This window comes from Dermacentor silvarum, chromosome 1 (genome assembly GCF_013339745.2).
Source record: "Dermacentor silvarum isolate Dsil-2018 chromosome 1, BIME_Dsil_1.4, whole genome shotgun sequence".
In the NCBI taxonomy this organism is placed as follows: Eukaryota; Metazoa; Arthropoda; class Arachnida; order Ixodida; family Ixodidae; genus Dermacentor; species Dermacentor silvarum.
The window spans coordinates 334,316,207-334,337,259 of NC_051154.1; the positions used below are offsets into that span (position 1 = coordinate 334,316,207).

Genomic DNA, 21,053 nt, shown 5'->3' on the forward strand with positions numbered 1-21,053 from the left:
AATGAAGGTGAACCAAGAGTGATGAAAACTGGAAATTTGGAGTAATAGAGCAAATCAAGTGTGATGGAAGTAAACCCAAGATGATTGAGTGAATGAAGGTGAACCAAGCAATGATAGGGTGAATCAAGAGTGAATAAAGTGTGAATTAAGAGTCACTCAAGGGGTTATGGAGTGGGGGAGTGACTTGCAAAAAATATGTGAGATTTGAGGGTCCAATTGAGTGAGAGTGACTCAGCTAAAAAGTGCTGAGTCACGATTCGAGTTTGGTTAATCATAGAGGGGGGACTTGTAAGAAAACAGGATGACTTGCAAAAATGACTATAAATTGTGGTTTCAGAGTGATGATGACTCAGCAAAAAAAGTGGTCGTCTTATTATTGAGTTAGCAGCGCTCCGGCTTTTGCCTTCAAGTCGTCTTAGTTTTAGTATAAGGGACCCCAGTAAATTTTCCTTTCTTTATTGGTTCAGATGGGGCACAACATCGACTAAATGAAACATACTACACGTTTAAAAAAGCACACATGGAAGAATCACCAGACATGTCTCATCAATAACATGTCTATAATTGAGCAAGCATTTGGCGGCTGCATGTCCACTGTATTTGTTTGTTTGTAAAGTATATTGTTTCTCACTGGTTAACCAAGCTATAGAGTGTGCTAGTAATCATAAAGCCTTTCGTCATCTTGCATTTCATGACTTTCTTGACTTGCTCATCTGGCTCTTTCTGCCGACAAGCAGCCTAAATCCATCCCCGGCAAAAATACTCTACAAAGTGAAATACTGTCTCTCCATTCGACCCGCCGTGGTTGCTCAGTGGCTGTGGTGTTGGGCTGCTGAGCACGAGGTCGCGGGATCGAATCCCGGCCACGGCAGCCGCATTTCGATGGGGGCGAAATGCGAAAACACCCGTGTACTTAGATTTAGGTGCACGTTAAAGAACCCCAGATGGCCAAAATTTCTGGAGTCCCCCACTACGGCGTGCCTCATAATCAGATTGCGGTTTCGGCACGTAAAACCAAATAATTTAATTTTAACTGTCTCTCCATTCAAACTTCGTTTAACCAGGTTCGATGTCCTCATCATTAAGCGACAATCTGAAAATAAGGATTTTTCTTTAAGAGGAAGGAAGCTTTAGGCAATTGGGCCCAACTCCGATGCGTGCTGCCTATACAAATACATGTAAAATGCACAAACGCTTTTCTGAGATAACCACTGGGATGATTTTAATGAAATTTGTTGCACTTGAGAGAGAAAGTACGAGGTGTACAAATTTGTAGGTCTGCATTAAGAACAGATATGGCACTTCTGTAAACTGCATCCGTTAGAGCATCCAAAGCGGACAAATTTGATACATCAATTTACATCTTACGTGAATTAGTTACATTGTTTACAAGTGTTTTGCAAAAGTCCAACCAACATATTAGTGCTCTATTTAAGAGCCATGTATAATACACTAATTTTGTCCGCTTTAGATGCGCCAGCATATGCAATTTACAGAATTGTGATATCCTTTTTCATTGCTGAGTTACAGAGTTGTAAACTTGACAGTGTGGCTTTCTGAAAATTAGCCGATTTTCTACAATTTTTATAAAAAAACTTGACGGCCTAAATTAAGCATTCGCTACCAACAGTGACTATATTTTAAGTTCTTCTTTTAAATGCCACAAACCCCATCAAATTTGGAGCAGTGGTTGCCGAGAAAAACGATTTCTCCTAGCTTTCCCATGTATTCAGATAGGAGCCCCCGTGCTAAAGCTACCAATGCTCGTAAATCGGAGGGGCCAAAGAAACTGAAACAAAATATTGTTTGTGGTGAGTACTTTCTAAATATCATATGCTTTAAATTGTTATATATGAGAAACTAAACAGATATATGTTCGAACTTTGTTGAGTTTTGCAAAGTCCACATTCAAACTCTTCCAGATGGCGCCACAACGGCTCGCCAAACGCGCGCGGTGCGAATACGAAAGTTCGTCAACTGTGAGATACGAGCGCGGGAAACTGCTGCCTGTGGGCAAGCTGGTGCCGGCTTGACAGCTCAACGTTTTCCGTTTGTGCTTACGAGGCGGCGTTACTTGAGAGAAGATAATAATACTTTGATGCTCTTCTCACGCCTACAAATGAGGGCGACGTGATAAACAGCACAGCACGCGAAAGGGTACGTGAACGCCAACGAACGGCGTGCCGCCAACAACTGCATGGGCTGTCACTTCAGTGTATTCTTCCCGCCTTTGGAAGAAGCATTTTGGTAAGCTTCTATTTTATTTCTTGTTTGCAAAGTTCATCGCAGGCAAACATTTTTTTTTGCTTTTTTTTTTTAAAGATCGCGTTCGAGTTCGCTATCGCGAGTGTCGCGCCGTGACCAAGGGCATCTGCGATATCTAGAACGCATTACTGTGCTCAATGCGCATGCATGACGTACGACTTGATACTACTAATATGGAATAAGCAGAACTGTAACCTCTATATAGTACAAGAGGAAAAAGACGCGATGAGAATACGCCAGGTTAAAATAAATGAACAAGTCTCGTTTGTGCTCGTTCTTTCGTTTTCCAGCCAGGGCGTGCTCCATGCTCTCTTTTTCGCGTGCAAATGTCCCGGTTTGATGAGATACAGCACGATGAACAGCGCCAACGACAGAGAAAGAACCCCCGGCCCTCCCCCCGGTTCTAGAGCACATGCCAAAGAACATATTTCTGGTGGAGGAAAAATTATCACAACGCCGCAGTAAGCTTCTTGAAATGTTTTGTCTTTTTTGAGCGTGTCGGTATAAGGCCTTTACCCTAGTTTTTGTTTTGAAATTTGACTATATTCGCTCGATGTGTAATGCATTTGTATCCAACCACCGTGGATAGAAAATGAGGCTTTCTACTTCAGATCGTATCAATTTTCTCATAAGTGGTAGCGATTACATGTAATTAGAAATGCATATTAAGGCTTGAAATGCTTGTATTCAACCTTCATATCTTAGAAACAAATTTATATCAGTGTACAACTTGCAAAGTGCACAGTGAGACTTTGTACAAAACTTTTTTTAAAAGAAACTGTAAAGGTATTTTTAATCTCCCTCTATGAACAGCATCATTGTGCATTGTGGAAACTGAACTTGTTTGCAGACACAAACTGACTGACTGACTGATTGAACAGATGTGCAGCCAATCTGAAAGAAACCTTAGCAGAACAAAAAATTGGGTGGGGGGTGATATACACTGAATGTGATTCTAGGACAATATATGTGAGGAGACAAAGGTAACAGTCTGTGTGAGTGTGTTACCTTCGTCTTGTATCACGGCTATCGTGCTACACTACATCGTGTTCTACAATAAATCTGCTACAAGTGGAACAGCTAAACTTGTGCTTAATAGTGATGTTTTAAAGTAATTAACTGGCATCAGAGAAACTTCAACATGTTAATCCGTCGGCCAAAGTGCCTGCATTTTTTACATATTGATTAGAACTGATCATTTTATTTGTTGCAGGACTAAAGCTACCTTGATATGTACAAAACATGGGAGACTACGTGCAGGATTATGAATGGCTACCTGAATGCTGCTTGAAGCAGCCAGCTCTACAGCACCACTCGTGCCCCTTTCCATGGGTTGGCAAGAGGAGCAGTGGCACACAACTCTACAGGCACTTGTGCTTTTTATCATCTTTGGAGGAGATGTATTGGTATGCTCTACATATATTTGACTGTGGGTTCCAGCCGGATTTGTGGCATTGTCATTTGATATGCAGGCTGAGCAGTTACCTCTTGAGTGCACATGTAGGTAAAAGATACAAAAAGGAAGATGATTCCTCGAACACCGATGAACCTGTCCTCTACTTATTAATTTTCATTTTCTTGTTATACCTTATTTTTGCTGACCACATAAAGCCCGCAGGCAATGAAGCCAAGGAAAGCATAGATTAAATGAGCTGTGGTTGAAATTGAGATGTAGAAAATAATGAAAAAGGTAAATGAAAGTGGACGAAAAGATATCTTGTCGCTGGTGGGGTCTAAACCCACAACCTTCGTATTGTGCATTCGATACATAATTGTGCTACAGCGACGATTATCAATCCGTCATTAACTTGGGTATTCATGTGTACTAGATGTAGCCATGGGAGTGCTAGCCAGCGCCACTCGAAGCCATGGCGGGTGGATGTGGAACCCCCTTATTTGCCTTATGGTGCCACGTAACTCGTGGACTTTGGAGAGAAAGCACATGGCTAATAAATCTTCATATGCTGCCTCATGGCATCAAGGCTGCCAGATTTGAGACCCTCGCTATGAATTAACGAAAAGGAAAACGGAAGGGCTCGATTTTTTTTAATCACTACCGTATAAAGCCAGCAGGCAATGAAGTTAAGGAAAGCATAGGGCTAATCAGCTGTGGTTTCAATTGGAATGTAGAGAATACTGAAGAAAAGGGGAAATGAAAGTGGACGAAAAGATAGTTTGTTGCCGGTAGGGGAGGGGGGGGGGGACCAAACCCACAATTGCACAAAGGAGGTTTTGCCAATGTATGATTTGTATGTTAGACAAACTTTTAACAAAAGGCAGCACAAAAAATAATCAGATGGCAGAGTACAAAGAACAAGCGCCAAGGGCACACTGTTTATTCACAGGCATGGGCCACTACATATGTAGAATGTACATGAAACGGAGTGCATACACGAGAACAAGGCTACCACTATGGTGCCTACACGTGGGCATCAAGCAAAATTTTCTGGGTGTTTTAAGGTTATAAGGATCGCTGGCACAGTCACTTCTACTTGATATTAAGAAAGCTTCTAAAATCAAGTGTGCATTTGTGCTTCTACTTCTGCCAAGAACCTATATCTCATCAAGTCAGGGATGACAAGTGCATGTGTTACTGTGCTCACTTACATTAGTCTTTTCCTTCCTTTTTATATTCTGCAAATGTTATCTTGCCCTGTCATTAGTGAAGTGTCCAGTTTGGCTTCTGTAGAGCTTACCACAAGTGGTTATTTGGTACACCATGCCCATGTCACAATTCATGAAGGGTGCTTGATGTCTTGTCACAAGTAGCTCTATTTTTACCCTTAAGTGGGGGAACAAAGTATAGGCAGCTTCTTTGGAACCATCAGCATAACTGGGACCCCATACTTGTTGGCAACCTTCTTCAGTGAGTGCGACACTCGGTGTGCATGAGGCAGTATCTCTGGCTGCTTCAAACTGCGCATTGTTGGCTTTTGCTGCTTTTAAGTCCCTAAGTTTTTGCAGCAGGAATTCTGAGATCGGGATGATCACAAAGTGATCATCCCGATCACTTTGTGCTTTTCGGCTTTCGAACGGGAACCTTGTTTACAATGTTTTCACTATGTCAGTGGGTGCCGCAATCATAAAGGCTAGTCCTTTTCCTCGCCCATTAAAAACATAATCCCTTGTGACAGCCTTGTCAAATATCTGATGTAATGTCACAAAGCACAGGAGCCAGCTGCTATGAGCCTGCCAATCTGAACACAAAAGCTAGTGCGCATCATGTGATTACACATTTTTAGAGCCTACTCGAGGCACATCAAGGGAATAACAGGTTTAACAACATTAATATAGGTTGATTCGTACAGTAGCAAACCTTTCTTTGCTCTTGCTTGGTAACACCAGCAAACATGCTTCATGGTGAAGGTCAAATTATTATCTATGCAGCTTAATTATTGTCAGTGGGTTGATGAAGTTTAGAGTCTGACAAAGTCTTGTCTGGTCGGGAAGAGTCATGGCGAAAAACAAAAACTGACACCGACCAAGGTGAAGTTATTTAAAAGCTTGATTTTTCGGCTTTCGAACGGGAACCTTGTTTACAATGTTTTCACTATGTCAGTGGGTGCCGCAAGCATAAAGGCTAGTCCTTTTCCTCACCCATTAAAAACATAAAATGTAATCTACCATATTCTCATGCATCATATTAGTATTAGGTTGTAAATGAATTAGAACATTTATGCGTCTAAGAACCTTGAGAACCACAGCCTTGTCAAATATCTGATGTAATGTCACAAAGCACAGGAGCTTCTCAATACCCCTGCTCCAAAAGCTTAAAGTACAAATGCAACGAAATTTAACTGCCAAATTTGTAATAAATAAGTAGTACTACTGAAGCAATCTTGGCAAAGGTGCGGGGCTGGTAACTGTCTCATTTTCTTTTTGGCAGCCTTTTAATAGTGCCTTAGCAGACGAAGCATGCACTTGGTGGTTAGTGGCTGTGACGCGAGTTTACGTCGCCTCTGGGATTTTTATCACACCGCAGGCAGCTGCAGGTGGTCCCTTCTCATACGCCATGCCAAGGAGTCCTGCAATCCGAGTCATGCATCACTGCCGGTGACTGGTAATGGTGACATTTTTTTCATATTCAGTATCAAGAATGCTTACTTTTCCTAGCCTTTTGTCACTCATCCCCTCGTTTTTCAAATGTTAAAGTGTTGCACGTAGGCTGTTCTGTATTCACACTACTCGAATATTTTTTTTCCACAGCCCCAAATTTTATTTTAGTTGGACTTTATAAGCACTTCAAAGCAGCAAAAGCCAACAGTGCACAGTTTAAAGCAGCTGGAGGTGCTGCTTCATGTGTACCAATTGTCACACTCACTGCAGAAGGTTGCTGACAAGTATGGGATCCCAGTTGTGCTGTTTGACGTTGTGCTGCTAAGCCCGAGGGCACGGGATGTAAACCTGGCTGTGGTAGCCGCATTTCAATGTGGGTGAAATGCAAAAACACCCATGTACCAATTAAGGAACCCCAGGTGGCAACATTAATTTGGAGTCCCTCGTACTGCATGCCTCATAATCATATCGTGGTTTTGGCACGTAAAACCCCAGAACTTAGTTTAATTTAACAGTTGGTGCCCTTCGGTTTTCCAATTTTCTCATTTTCTTGCTTACAAAAGCTCTGTTCTCGCTACAAATGACAAATTCGTGATTACGGAAGCCGAACTTTCAATCTAGCTTACCTCAATATTTTTCTTTAGCGTACCTTTAACATGCATTTATAGCATTGAACCTGAATTATTTTGCATTTATCCATGTTGGACTTGTGCTCAACAGCTGGATGGCATAGATGCAGAGCTACTACTGTGGGCTTCAAGTTGCAAGCTTGTCTTTTCATTTAGAAGTAAGATCACCTGAACCTGGTTCTCTATTATCAGGTAGACTACTAAGGAAGGCAGACATTACTTGCGTGATAGATCTCAGTGATCAGTTAAATTTGTGTTCAGTTTTTGGCCCCCAAAAAGTGAACAGAATTGTATATTGTAGTTGCAGGGCTTGAAGCTAGTAAGTCAAATGCACTTAACCCTTTCCCTGGCAGGTATGTCACAGCTTGTCACTCGCCACTTCTCCAAGTGCATTTCGCTAACTGCTAAATTTCAAAAGCCAACAAGGCTTGTGTGCTTAAAACGTTTCTCAGGTGATCGAAAGATAACCACTTGAAAGGAAATCAAGGCATGGTGCGACGATTGCGCCGTGGCACTGTGCAGTGTTTCTTGCTTAGAAGTCTTTGCAACCATTGAAGCCAAGTTACACGGGCATTCATCAAAGTGATAGTATTGCTGTTGTAGAGCAAAGAACACATCTTTTCAGCTAACCTTACAATTTCGGAGCTGCGCAGCAATGTCTTTATTAGCACTGCGATTAAGCAAACTATCAGTTTATTTTTCTTGTAATATTTTTTTCAAACCTTCTTCCAAAATGAATATTTTAAGCAGCATATTTTATGCTCTTTATTTTGGTTTATTCTTCGAATGACTAAAACATTTGGTATATACTTGGGTCCTTTTTCCAGAGTGTGTTTGGTATTACAAGGGTAAACAGATAGCGAGCCAAGCTGGTGTTGAAATGATCATCATCAGCCTATATTTATGTCCACTGCCGGACGAAGGCCTCTCCCTGTGATCTCCAATTACCCTTGTCTGCGCTAGCTGATTCCAACTTGCGCTTGCAAATTTCCTAACTTCATCACCCCACCTAGTTTTCTGCCGTCCTCGACTGCGCTTCAATTCTCTTGGTATCCATTCTGTAACTCTAATGGTCCACCGGTTATCCATCCTACGCATTACATGGCTGGCCCAGCTCCATTTTTTCCTCTTAATGTCAACTAGAATATCGGCTATCCCCATTTGCTCTCTGATCCACACCGCTCTCTTCCTGTCTCTTAACGTTAGGCCTAACATTTTTCGTTCCATCGCTCTTTGTGCGGTCCTTAACTTGTTCTCGAGCTTCTTTGTTAACCTCCAAGTTTCTGCCACATATTTTATCACCGGTAGAATGCAATGATTGTACACTTTTTGTTTCAACGACAGTGGTAAGCTCCCAATCAGGATTTGGTAATGTCTGCTGTATGCACTCCAACCCAATTTTATTCTGTAAATTTCTTTCTTATGATCAGGGCCCCCTGTGAGTAACTAGCCTAGATAAACATACTCCTTTACAGACTCTAAACATGCATTAGCATTCCTGGTCGTTTTCAACTAGTGCTTTCCAGAAATGCATGAGAAAGGCTCTTGAAACATTTTTAACTGAAACAGTAAAGTAAATTGTGGCATATTTTGGGGACAGATATCTTGACAGCATAGTAGGAAGAAAAACGGAATGCTGACCAAAATGGTGTTTAAAAATTCTTAAACGTTTCGGCTTCCACGCGGAAGCCTTGTTCACTGAGCTGAGAGGCAAAGAACCTTCAACTTAAATCCCGTCCATAATCGCTTCAGGCATCTTGCCTATCTTGGCAGGAGATTGCTGTCGTTTCGATTAAGTGTGTGTGCTGTGGTTCGGATAGTCAGAGATTCCAGATACTGTCGCTTCGTCCAGCTTTCTTGGGCGATGACTGAAGCTTGGCTCCAGTTGAAATCGTGTTGCTTGGTTTCTGCATGTTCAGCGAGTGCACTGGAAGGGACTTTTTTGCTTTTTCACATCGCTCATGTGCTCCTTCAGGCACCGCTCAAAATTGCTACTTTCACCAACGTAGACATAATTGCAGTCCACTCACGGTATCTTATTTACAACGCCAGGGAACTTTCTTTTCTTAGTTGGTCCTTGACGTTGACATGTCGTGACGTAACTTGCGGCGGGGAACATGGGCAGCTGGCACATTATATTTACGCAGGACATGTGCCAAAGCTTCGCTGATGCTGGGAACATATAGAATGGCGGTGTGACATTGGCCGGGGGCATCATGCGATTCCGTAGGACGCGACGCTCTTTTTTCTGAAAAAGCGATAAAATGTTTCGGGTAGCTGCACGCACCGAGCTCGCGTCGAATGCAGGTCAAATCGGAGCCCGAGTGTTCTGGCTTACTACAAATTCTTTAGGCTCTTTGTATTAACGATAATGCTGTGGACCACTTGTGGCACACAGTGTTTACAGAAGTGAAATGAAGATACCGCCCTGTGTGCGTGTCCTTCCTATGAACTTCCTGGGAGATAACCACTATCTATTCCGTTCTACCAATATGTCTAGAAAAGGTAGCCGGCCAGAGTCCTCCTCTTCACAGTGAAATTTATGGCACCCTCAGTGCTATTTAGGCGATCCGTGAAGGCAGCCAGGGTTTCTTTTTTAGGATGCAAAAGCAATCGTCAATGTAGCAGAAGAAAACTTTCATGGAGGATGAAAAGAAGCCAAGGCCCGACTTTCCACGGAAACCATAGCAAAATTTGCAGTGGTTACAGAAATTGATGTGCCCATAAGGGTTCCGTGCACTTACTTTTAAGTGACACTGCAGAAATTGAAGTATTTTTCAAGCAAAATTCGAGTAATCATGCGAGACCCTGTACTTCAGTTGCCATACGTTCACATAGCTTCGCATCAGCCAGAAGGGCAGCTTTGCATGCGTCCACCGCAAGGGCCGCAGAAACATAAGTGAAAAGGGAAACCACGTCAAAAGACACCATGACTTCATTATCATTCACTGTGAGGGGGTGTACCTTGTCAATAAAGTCTTGCGAGTTGCGAATAAACGTGGGGCCACTCCCAACAAGTTGAGCACACACATGGTAAAGGTAACTGGACAGTTTGCAGAGAGGGGAACGTGTGAAATCCACAATGGGCAGCATCAGAGTACCTGACTTGTGGATTTTCAGGAGAAAACATAGTGCCGGAGCTGATCCGTTGTGGCAAAGCAGCAAATAATAAATGTGTTCTTGCAGCATGTCGGCTAGAAGCTTTTCCAAATACAGTTCCACCTTAAGTGTGGGGTCATGATTGAGGACGGTGTAGGTGCTTTTATCTTGAACAAGGTCCAACATTTTACTGATGTAGTCATTGGTGTTTATAATAACAGTGGCACTGCCCTTGTCGGCTGGCAATATCACTATGTTGCTATTCCTGTGGAGACTTAATGGCGTTTCGCTGCTCAGGCAACAAGGCGGAAGGTGGCTTACGCGGTAGTTTGGTGAGAACGCTAATCACACGAGTACAGGCATCTTCACGCTCGGAGTGATCGACGAGACCAATGGCATGCTCCACGGCACAAACAACTTTTATTTTTGGGTCAGGTGCAGAACTCGTGTTGAAGTTCAGTCCAAGTTCAAGAACACTTAGCGCCAGCTGGCTAGGTGCGTATGAAGACAAGTTGCACACTGCTGATTTGACCCGATTCGACATGGTGCTCCTGTGGCATGGCATGAGACGTACCAGTTTGTTTCGGTGTGTAGTTTCAAAGCGGCAGGACTGAAGATGAGCCTTGAAGTTGGCGTGTAGCTGGATGCTGGCGAAAACACCAGGGCACTGGTGCTCAAGGAGACGGCGAGCAAAGGACAAATGATTCTAGAAGTCTCTGATGGTTGCTTTGCAGTCCGAGATCCTTACTTGAAGTAATAAGCGCTCAGCTTTCGAGACAACTTTGTGTCTGAAAGCCGTGTCGACGGGTCTGAGCTCGTGTCGTGACTTTGGGATCAGGCCTTGGGTTTTGCATGTTAGATTGAAGTTCAGGTGAGCCTTGAACTTAGTGTGCAAAACCCAAGGCCTGATCCCAAAGTCACTACGCCTGCTCAGACCCGTTGACACAGCTTTCGGACACAAAGTTGTCTCGAAAGCTGCGCACTTATTACTTCAAGTAAGGATCTTGGACTGCAAAGCAACCATCAGAGACTTCCAGAATCATCTGTTCTTTGCTCGCCGTCGCCTTGAGCACCAGTTCCCTGATGTATTCACCAGCATTCAGCTACATGCCAACTTCAAGGCTCATCTTCAGTCCTGTCACTGTGAAACGACGTACCGAAACAAACTGGCACGTCTCATGCCGCGCCACAGGAGCACCATGTCGAATCGGGTCAAGTCAGCGGTGTGTGACTTGTTTCACACGCACCTAGCCAGCTCGAGCTAGGCGGTCTCGAACTTGGACTGAACTTCAACACGAGTTCTGCACCTGACCCAAAAATAAATGTTATTTGTGCCGTGGAGCATGCCATTGGCCTCGTCGATCACTCCGAGCGCCTACACCATCCTCAATCATGAGCCCACACTTAAGGTGGAACGGTATTTGGAAAAGCTTCTAGCCGACATGCCGTAAGAACACAAGTCATTTATTATTCGCTGCTTTGCCACAACGGCTCAGCTCCGGCACTATGTTTTCTTCCAAAAATCCACAAGTCAGGTACTCCGATGCTGCCCATTGTGGATTTCATGCGTTCCCCCCTCTGCAAACTGTTCGGTTACCTTCACCGTGCATGTGCTCCACTTGTTGTGAGTGGCCCCACATTTATTCGGAACTCACAGGACTTCAGTGACAAGGTACGGGACACCTCAAGGTGGATGATGATGAAGTCATGGTGTCTTTTGATGTGGTTTCCCTCAAAGTTCACTGGAAGAACCCGCACACAGGGCGGTATCTTCATTTCACTTCTGTAAACCCTGTGTGCCAGAAGTGGTCCGTGGCATTCTCATTAATACAAAGAGCCCAAAGGATGTGTTGTAAGCCGGAAGACTAGGACTCCGATTTGACCTGCATTCGACGCGAGCTTGGCGTGTGCAGCTACACGAAAATTTTTATTGCTTCCTCAGATAAAGAACCTCGCATCCTACGGAACCACGTGATGCCCCCGTGCAGCGTCGCACCGCCATTCATATGTTCTTAGCATCAGCGAAGCTTTGGCACGTGTCCTGTGTAAATATAGTGTGCAAGTCGCCCATGTTCCCAGCGGCAAGTTACGTCACGAGCTTGTCAACGTCAAGGACAAACTAAGAAAAGAAATATTCCCTGGCGTTGTATATAAGAGCACCGAGTGCAAATATGTCTGCATTGGTGAAAGTGGCAGTTTCGAGCGGCGCCTGAAGGAGCACATGAGCGATGTAAAAATGAAAAAAGTCACTTCCATTGCACTCGCTGAACACGGAGAAACCAAGCAACACGATTTCAACTGGGGCCAAGCTTCAGTCATTGCCCAAGAAAAGAACCGGGTGAAGCGACAGTGACTGGAATCTCTGACCATCCAAACCACAGCACGCACGCCTAATCGTTTCGAAACAATGGCAATCTCCCGCCAACATATGCAAGATGCCTGAAGCGATTATTGATGCAGATTTAAGCGGAAGGCTTTTTGCTTCTCAGCTTGGTGAACAAGGCTTTCGTGTGGAAGCTGAAACGTTAAGAATTTTTAGACAAGAACATTTTGGTCGGCGTTCTGTTTTTTTCCTCCTATTATGCAGTTACTTCCCAACCAGAGGGGATTTCGTCGAACTCTTGATTGCAGATATCTTGACACTTGAGCTAATTTTAAATTCTGCTTAGCCGATGTGTTTGACTTCACTTCTGCCCAGCTGCAATTCCACAATTGCAACAAATGCCCTAATGTAAATAATTAGAATGTTATTGTTTGGAAGTTTGGGAAATATATTTGAAACAGTGAATTTGTCATATTTGACAAGCAATGTCATCTTCCAGTAACCCACCTGAACAAGTAGAATTGCCCTATATGCCACAAACATATAAGGTGCAACAAACTTTTATGTTCATGTTACAGCTCAAGTTGCATTACCGGCATTGTTTGTGTTTATAAAATTACAATGGATAACATATAGCACGGCTTCTGCTTAAGCTTCTTGGTCAGACTTCAGACACACTGGTAGACATATAATGGCACGAAGGAATCAGCACAAAGAAACACATCGACAGCACTGGCATTAAGTACCAACTGATTTTATTCGTGAAGGCAGGCGAGCATTTAAAACCCCAATCGCTCTTTTTGTGCCAGTAACGAGTCTCACTTGTCCAGGGAATTTTCGCCTACTGAGTGCTATGGACAAGTGGCAATGTTTTCATCATTTTGTTGTGAAGACTGTGTTAATAAGAGGCACCAATTTTGCAGTAAACAGATGTTTTGAGGTCACAGTGGGAGGAAACGAAGCAAAGTCTGGCTTGTTTAAAAGTAGCAGTGCAAAGTGAGGTGGCTGCAGTGACAAAGGTCGCCTGTTCAATGCCGGAATTCATGTTTTTGGATCTGAAGTAAAGAATTGGAGCTGGAAAGCTCTAATGTGTCATGGTTGGAGCATCAACATTGTACTAACAATTGCAAAGAAAATTTGAGCCCCTGGCGACCTGTTTAAAAAAAAGCTTTTTTGCTTACACCTTTGCGATTGTCTTTCCATGCAGCGCTAGCAATAACACATTTCATGGGGGATAACAAAAGCATGGTTGACTTCTGTTCCAAAAAAACATGTCATTTCTTTTTAGAGCACTTACCTGCGATTTATCACTCAAATTGTGACAGGTGCATATTTTGTATCCTTACTGTTCTGAGCTCAATTTTATTTTCAGAAAACCACAGAAATTTCCCAAATTTTTTAAGAGTGATTCATTGTGAAGAGCTTTCATTACTGCAATATGCAGCTGTTCATTTATTATTTTGTGCTGTCCTTTACTAGCTATCAACAATTTTTTCATGTTTTTAAATTGCGAATAGGTAAGAACACCAAAACAGTTTATATTGGTATTAAATGTAACAATATGGAGCATGATATTGCTATGGACCAGTAGTTACGATACCAAAGAGGCCAGTGGTGTGAAGACGACAACGATTGGAGGCTAGCACAGGCTGTTGCCTTTTGGTCAAGTGCAGATTATTCACGTGTAAATATACTTGAATGTATCTTGTCGTCTGTGTCTTCCCACATAACATATTAAGTCGAGATGGACATTCCTTGTCTTTGTCACGGAAGCTCTGCAGTGGTTGGTACATTGAGCCTTCCATCATGGCTCCCTGAGACGACAGCTCGACTCAACTGGTTCTGACACCAGCTGCCACTTCGATGACCTGCATCGCACTCCACTCCCCGTGACTCTGGCATATTCTCGGGAACAGATGGGAAAGACGCGGAGGACTGGATCAGACTGCACGAACGAGGCACCAATAATCGGTGGGACCCTACTGTCATGCTTGCCAACGTAGTATTTTACCTTGTTGGCACACCTAGAGTATGGTTACGGACACACGAAGATGAGCTCACCAGTTGAGATATGCTTAAACAAAAATTTTGAGACTTGTTCGGCAACCCTCACAGTCACCAACTTGCCTCGAAGAAGGCGTTATCCAGCCGTGTGCTGACGTCAAGAAAGCCGTATGTCACATGGATTCAACAAGTCCTGGCTCTGTGCCGCAAAGTTGACGCACGCGACTGAACCAGACATGGTTTCACACATTCTCAAAGTTAGCGTCGATGACACCTTCAACTTTTTCGTCTTCAACAACGAGGCGACGGTGGATGCAGCCATCAAAGAGTGCTGCTGGCTGAAACCCGCAAAAAGCCGCCATGTCAACCAACAGTTTGCCCGTCTATCAAGCACCTCGGCAACATCTTCCTGTGCCGACGCTCCCCATCCCAACAACACTAGCGATGTTTCCCGGAACCTCCGGCGAGAAATTGAAGCTGCCTATCCAGCTGCCTTCGAATCCAGCTCCGCCAACAAACCTGCAGTCACGGTTTCCCTGATTCAGGCAGTTGTATGCCAAGAGGATAACTTGAGTTTGGCCTAATTTGTGTTTACTGCATGTTACCACCAGTGTCATCGTTTCGTGCTTCTCTTTCTCTGTCTTTGTCCTTGATTAGCGGTCAACATGTCATGCTTTATGCCACGAGTTCGCCAACATGGGTCTTCACTCTGCCTGCTCGGCCCATCGCCCTGATGCCTGCTCGAATTCTTCGATCCCGCCCTGTTCCACATCTTATTACCCAGCACCTACACCAAACATGTTATGTGGGAAGACGCAGATGAGAAGCTATATACAAGTATATTTACAAATGAATATGCCGCACTTTACCAAAAGGGAACAGCCCACGCTAGCCTCCAATCGTCATCTTCACATCACTGGCTTCTTCATCATCATAAATACTGCTCCGTAGGAATACCGTGCTTCATGTAAACTTTCTGTGCCCTTGCCTATTTGGAACTTAAAAACATGAAAGTATAGTTGACAGCTAGTAAAAGAATACAGAAAATAATAAATGAACAGCAGATATTGCAGTAATAAAACCTTCACAATGAATCACTCATAAAAATTTGGGAAACTTCAGTGGTTTTCTGAAAATAAAATTGAGGACGGAAAGGGTTAATATTATATGGGGCACAAAAATCAGTAGCGAAACAAAATATGCACCTGTCAGAATGTGAGTGATGAATTGCGGGTAAACGTTATAAAAAAATTGACCTGATTTTATCACAGAGACAGTGATTGTTTGCGGACACATGTCAATCCCTGTTTGCTAGTGTAAAAAAACCTCAATCATTTCCCTCTCAGCTTTATTATGGCTTTTTGCAACTAACCTTGTGTGCAGGAACATAGGGATGCACCATCAGCTCTTGACATGTGCAGCCATGCGGCTACCGTAGTCATTCTTCATGCAAGTTCTGAGTTCAAATACTTCCTCATTGAAGCATTGATAGTGATTATGATTATACATACTTGTTTCCATCCAGGAGCAAAATCAGTTGGTACCATATTTACACGATTGTAAGGTGACCTATTTCTTTAAATTTGAAAATCTGAAGTGGGGGATCGAAACGAAAGCATGGCACCGCCAATAAGGAGAGAAATGAGTTATCACGGGCGCTACAATATAAATACAATTTTATGTTTTGTCTACAGGTCTACCTGTAGCATTCAGCTATTCTGCGCGTTTGTTCGGAAGGGTTTTTTTTCAACATTTTAAGCAGGTTTACAACGCACACAGCACTAATGGTTTTGCTGATAGTTGATGGAAGGGCCGCTGTTCCAATTGCGGCGGCACCGACTCTCGGAATGCCGGTGCTTCCGGGGGAGTATCGATAGTTAATGGAAAAGCAGATGCCGCTCATGTGTTTCTCTTTATAGCTCTACGTTTTACTTGACCGCCGGCCATGTGTTACTTATAAATTTTTGTTATGGAATGTACCCATGTGTATGCCTTTTTTTTCCTAACACATGTGATTTGGGGGGTTGACTTACTTACAATCATGTAAATACGGTAGTTGGGGCCTGCCCTGTTGATATGTGTTTCAATGTCCTTGTTTTTCATGCCATCATACCCTGCATACAATTTCTGAAAGCTGGGAGAGTTGGTTACCTGCATTAGGAAACATGGTTACTACACTATCAGATGAAATACATATGAATGCACAGAACGGGCCCTGCACTTCAACTGGTTTTACAACACAAGTGATTACATAAATGCATGAAAGGCTCACATTTGCGGCAATATTTGACTATACATGACATATCAGATATATCACTCATTTTACCTATGATGCATGCATTAGACATATTGTTCAAGGAAACAATATTTCTAGTGAAGATACCAATATGTTTGCTATTGCATTTATTGGCTTCTTGTTTGGAAAAGGACTTATATATCAGTGTGCACTTTCAGCTTTAGATTTTTCCGAGTATTTGTGCTGCCACATTTTGTAAGTTGTCCTGACCTTGCTAACGCCCTAACCTACACCGAAGGCTCCCTCAGCCTGTCATTGAGGCACCTTTGAGTGACTTTAATGCCTTCTTCTGCAGCAAGGGTTACATTGCGCTGACCAGGAGTTGCATTAATGACAGGCTGCAGGAGCATCGAGCAAGATTTAGGCGTTAACAGCATGTGGATTTCACAAAAACATTGTAAAAGATGCCAAAGCATGCCAAAATATGACTGTACACATGTACTTCGAAAATGCATGGCAGAAAAGTGCAGATTGATGTACTAGACCGTACAAGAAAGCAATAACTGCATTAACACACCTTCCACAAGGGCCTGGAATAGAGAAATTACTTGTTGATGTATGATATGTGTGCATTGTGAGATTTTATTGTGAATGCTAGGTTTTAATGTGCGTAATCACTGTAGTGAGGTCAGTTGATTTCTAGCAACCATTCTGTGCATTTGGTGTTTCGTCATTCTTAGTACTGTAATCATGTTTCATAAGATTTTACACACATTGCTAAAATAAGGCTTTGGGGCAGTTTGGTCTTCTTTTCATCCGCATTCTTGTTTTTGTAATTTCCCTTACCACATTAGCATTTTTCTGGAGCACTGGTGGCATTTCACTGTGCTCTTGCATTTACTTGCCAGATGTCTGTCTTTGAAGAGCCCAAACCACTTATAGCATACGAATTTGTTACAAGCTGAAGGCTATGGGTGACTTGGTAAACATGCTGCTAAATATCTTTTTTTCAGTTGAAGCACTTCTGTAACTGTTAGGTTTTGCAGCTATAAAGTGAAGCAGAATTCTTGCATCCGTGTAATCTACATGCCACTTTTTCATTGTCCCTTCTTTTATCTAACTGCCTGCTATGTCAGCATGGCAATGCACATAGCGACATCTTTCACGGGTCTCTGAACCTTCTTAAGCAAATCGTAATATTGCATATTATCTTCTTTCCTAACATTAATAGGTTACAAATAGCTCCTACAATGCTTTTGTCTTCACATTTTCAGCAGCGATAGCTGAAATTTTCAGTGGGAGGACAGAACTAGCAGTTCACCTGATTTACCACCTTTACAGGCAACAATTTAACCATAATATAAGTGCCATGCCGATTGCTTAAAAGCTCTTAAGCAATTCTGCACATCTGAAAGTTTATTGAATTGAAGCAAGCTATGAGTGCTGTGTTAATGAGATGGTCGAATGCTCGTGATGGTTTTTTAGGCCAATGTGAAGAAAGCCCCAGTACCCATGTGTTGCTTTACGATGTTGATCTGTATTGATTATTGTTAATTGGTGAACTGTATGTGCACTGCGAAGATATGCACATTCTGGTGCCCTTGCATAATCCGGTCAGAAATAAAACATGTTACATTTATTATCAAGAGCGCATACATTTTATTAGTTTTTGAATGTGTTGTCTTGATTTCGTTCATTTTCAGCGTTGCTAGGCATCCTATTACATAATTAAAGAGCTTCCGCTGATGTAAACAGTTAATTAGAAAATTCAGAACCTTTTAATCACTGCAGCTATAGATTCCTTTAATTATAAGCTCTTTTCCTCGCTACAAAATAGGGGTTCCTAAATCTCATTATTGGTTCCTATAAGCCACTCTAGCTTGATGAAAACACTTCAGAAATTGTTCCAAGGTCCATCAAATCAGAATCGAAGAAACACCCTTTGCAGATGAAAAATATTACGGTTCATATCAGTTAATAAAATGTTCTGCAAATTTTCATGGTTATTAAAAAACTTGTTTGTAGCTTTTAGTGTGCCAAGATGTCTTAGGGGTTTGCGAATATCTGAAACTTTCGGAATAACAAATCGAATAGTGTCCTATTCGCTTCGGTTGTCGAATCGAATAGTCACTATTCATAAATTCGAATATTTTATTACTTTTCGAATATTTCAAAATGTGAACTGCGGCCAATTGAACATAACATTGGAGTAAATGTACGTTAAATTTTCATGCCCATGGGCATAGTATAGACAAAACCTGATAATACGCACAAACCAGGTTACGTCACTTAGGTAGCCATACTTTACAGGCTATACAACGATCATTCGCACTCTGAAGAGTCATGTGCATGTGAAGAAACTACTTGTTTGCTTCCACTGCTGTTTTATTCTTTTAAGAAGCAACACTTCATTATTTACTATACTGATGACAGAAACAGATGACAGATGATAGTAGGATGCGAACATCGTTTTATATTAATTGTGATAACGGCTGTTCATTATTTGAAAAGTATTCAATTTGGTCTCAAAAATCGCTATTCGCACACCCCTAATGTTTTACCTTAGACCATAAGATAATAATGATGCTCATATGATGTGAAATTTTCACAATATTCTGTGTGCAGTCTGCAACTGTAGTGATTGCCTGTCGTGTTTCTTAACTTGAGATAGCCAAAGTACACTTGGTGTTGTGGCATTGGTTAGCCAAGCACTGTCAAATCATTTGTGAGGCATACTTATCGGTCAGCGCGAGAACAACTTGGGACACAGGACGAGTGCTGACAGTTTTTTGTTAGCGCTCATCCTGTGTCACTCTACCTCTGTGTTCTCAATTGTTCTCGGGCTGACCAATAAGTGCATCCTTTCCAACTCGCCCATCTTTCTACTTTATTGCAATTTGTGATGCTATGTTTAAATATTCATATGGTATCAGTTTGCAAGTACAGTAGTATATAATCCATTTTTTTTGTTTTTCAGGGTGCTCCATACCATGCACTGCCATTTCAATACGCCAAGGCTTTTCGTGTGGATTCCTTCCCTTTTCAAGGCCACCACTGCTTGCACAGCATCATCAGCCTACCTTCCTTGATCTTCATGTTCCATATGGCAGAAGAAAATACAAAATGCCTACTCTGAAATACATGCTTGGCTCCATGCAGCACTCCCTGCCGTCAGGATGCTAGAACTTTGTGCAGAGAAAATGTTCGTAATGATGCTATATGTGTAGAGCCTTGGTGGTAAAGTGTTTCCCGCTTCGCCTATGAGAGAATTTCACACTTATGGGCACTGTTAAAGGTTCATGTGTTAAATGTTTGACATCCTATAGAAATTTTCATGTTTCAGTGTAAAAGCAAAATTATAGTTGAATTGCTGCTTTTTGTGATATGCAATATACAGCTGAAGGTGATTAGCAGTGGTGAAACAGGTGTTGTATGAGGTGGTAAATTGTTTTCAACAGGGGGAGTTGTCTTTGCTAGGGCAACAACTGTTTTCCTTGGCAGCATTTATATAGTCCACTTTTCCCCACTCCATAGACATCTAGGAGAATAAGCAGGGTTGCATAGAGTAGGGTGAGGCAAGTTGAAATGCTCAACATGATGGTTTAGTTATGAAGGTAAGGTGTGTGGGAGAAATAGGGGAGTTTCCTCAGACCACTCAGATTGCTGACATTGGTGTTGGTCTTTGTGCCGGTGTTGGTTATATAACACAAGGCACATTTTGAGGAAAGAATTTTTGAAAAAGCTCGCTATATTCGTGCAAATTCGGTATGTGCCCCTGGGGCTGCAATAGGTTAGCACCACTGAGGCCACTGGTTATGTTCCCCTGGGGCCACTGCATCGGCATATGCAGGTCTTCAATGAACCTCTTTGACACCAACTTGTGTATGTGCCAATCTTTAATGAACCTCTTTGATGCCAACTAGGGTCAGGTGGCATCGCAACAAGCACCTATGTAGTGACATCTACATATGCATTGTTGTCAGCTGGAGTTGTCTACTAGTCCCCTTGTTGGATTGTTAACCTCAGCCTGAGACATCACCTGCTTGACTACTGTTACATTGTGACCATCTTGCTGTGAACTTTTGTCATGTTCACTATTTGGGTAGTTTGTATTTCAGGTATTGCACATTGCTAAGGAAATTGATTCAGAGTGGGGTGTGCGCCCTTGGCTTCTTTTTTCTTTGCAGCTGCATGTTACATGCGAGCATAGTATGTGGGAGTAAGTTGTTTGTAGATATCAATTCGAAATAGCATAGGTACTCAAAAGTACTTTGTTTATTTTCCTTCGGGTCATTGCTGCTGTCAAGCCTACTTTGCATCATTCATTGTAGCATGCTCTTTTACTTGCAAAAAGAAGTGTGACCTGTTCAAACAGATACAAGGATTGCCGAATAGCTCATGGTGTTGTCTTGAGCTACTCACTTTTGGCCTTGGCTGCACT

At 42.5% G+C, this 21,053-nt stretch overlaps 1 long non-coding RNA gene across 2 annotated transcripts; it reads left to right on the forward strand.

Annotated features, from left to right (window-relative positions):
• Positions 1-1,246: 1,246 nt before the first annotated feature.
• LOC119453513 (uncharacterized) lies at positions 1,247-20,252 on the forward strand. Of its 2 annotated transcripts, none has more exons than XR_007464983.1 (3): positions 1,247-2,247; positions 3,479-3,671; positions 19,590-20,252. It is a non-coding gene; the product is annotated as an uncharacterized LOC119453513 (long non-coding RNA). The 2 variants fall into 2 exon arrangements; XR_005192320.2 differs by lacking the exon at positions 19,590-20,252 and adding an exon at positions 6,248-7,682.
• The last annotated feature ends 801 nt before the right edge of the window (positions 20,253-21,053 follow it).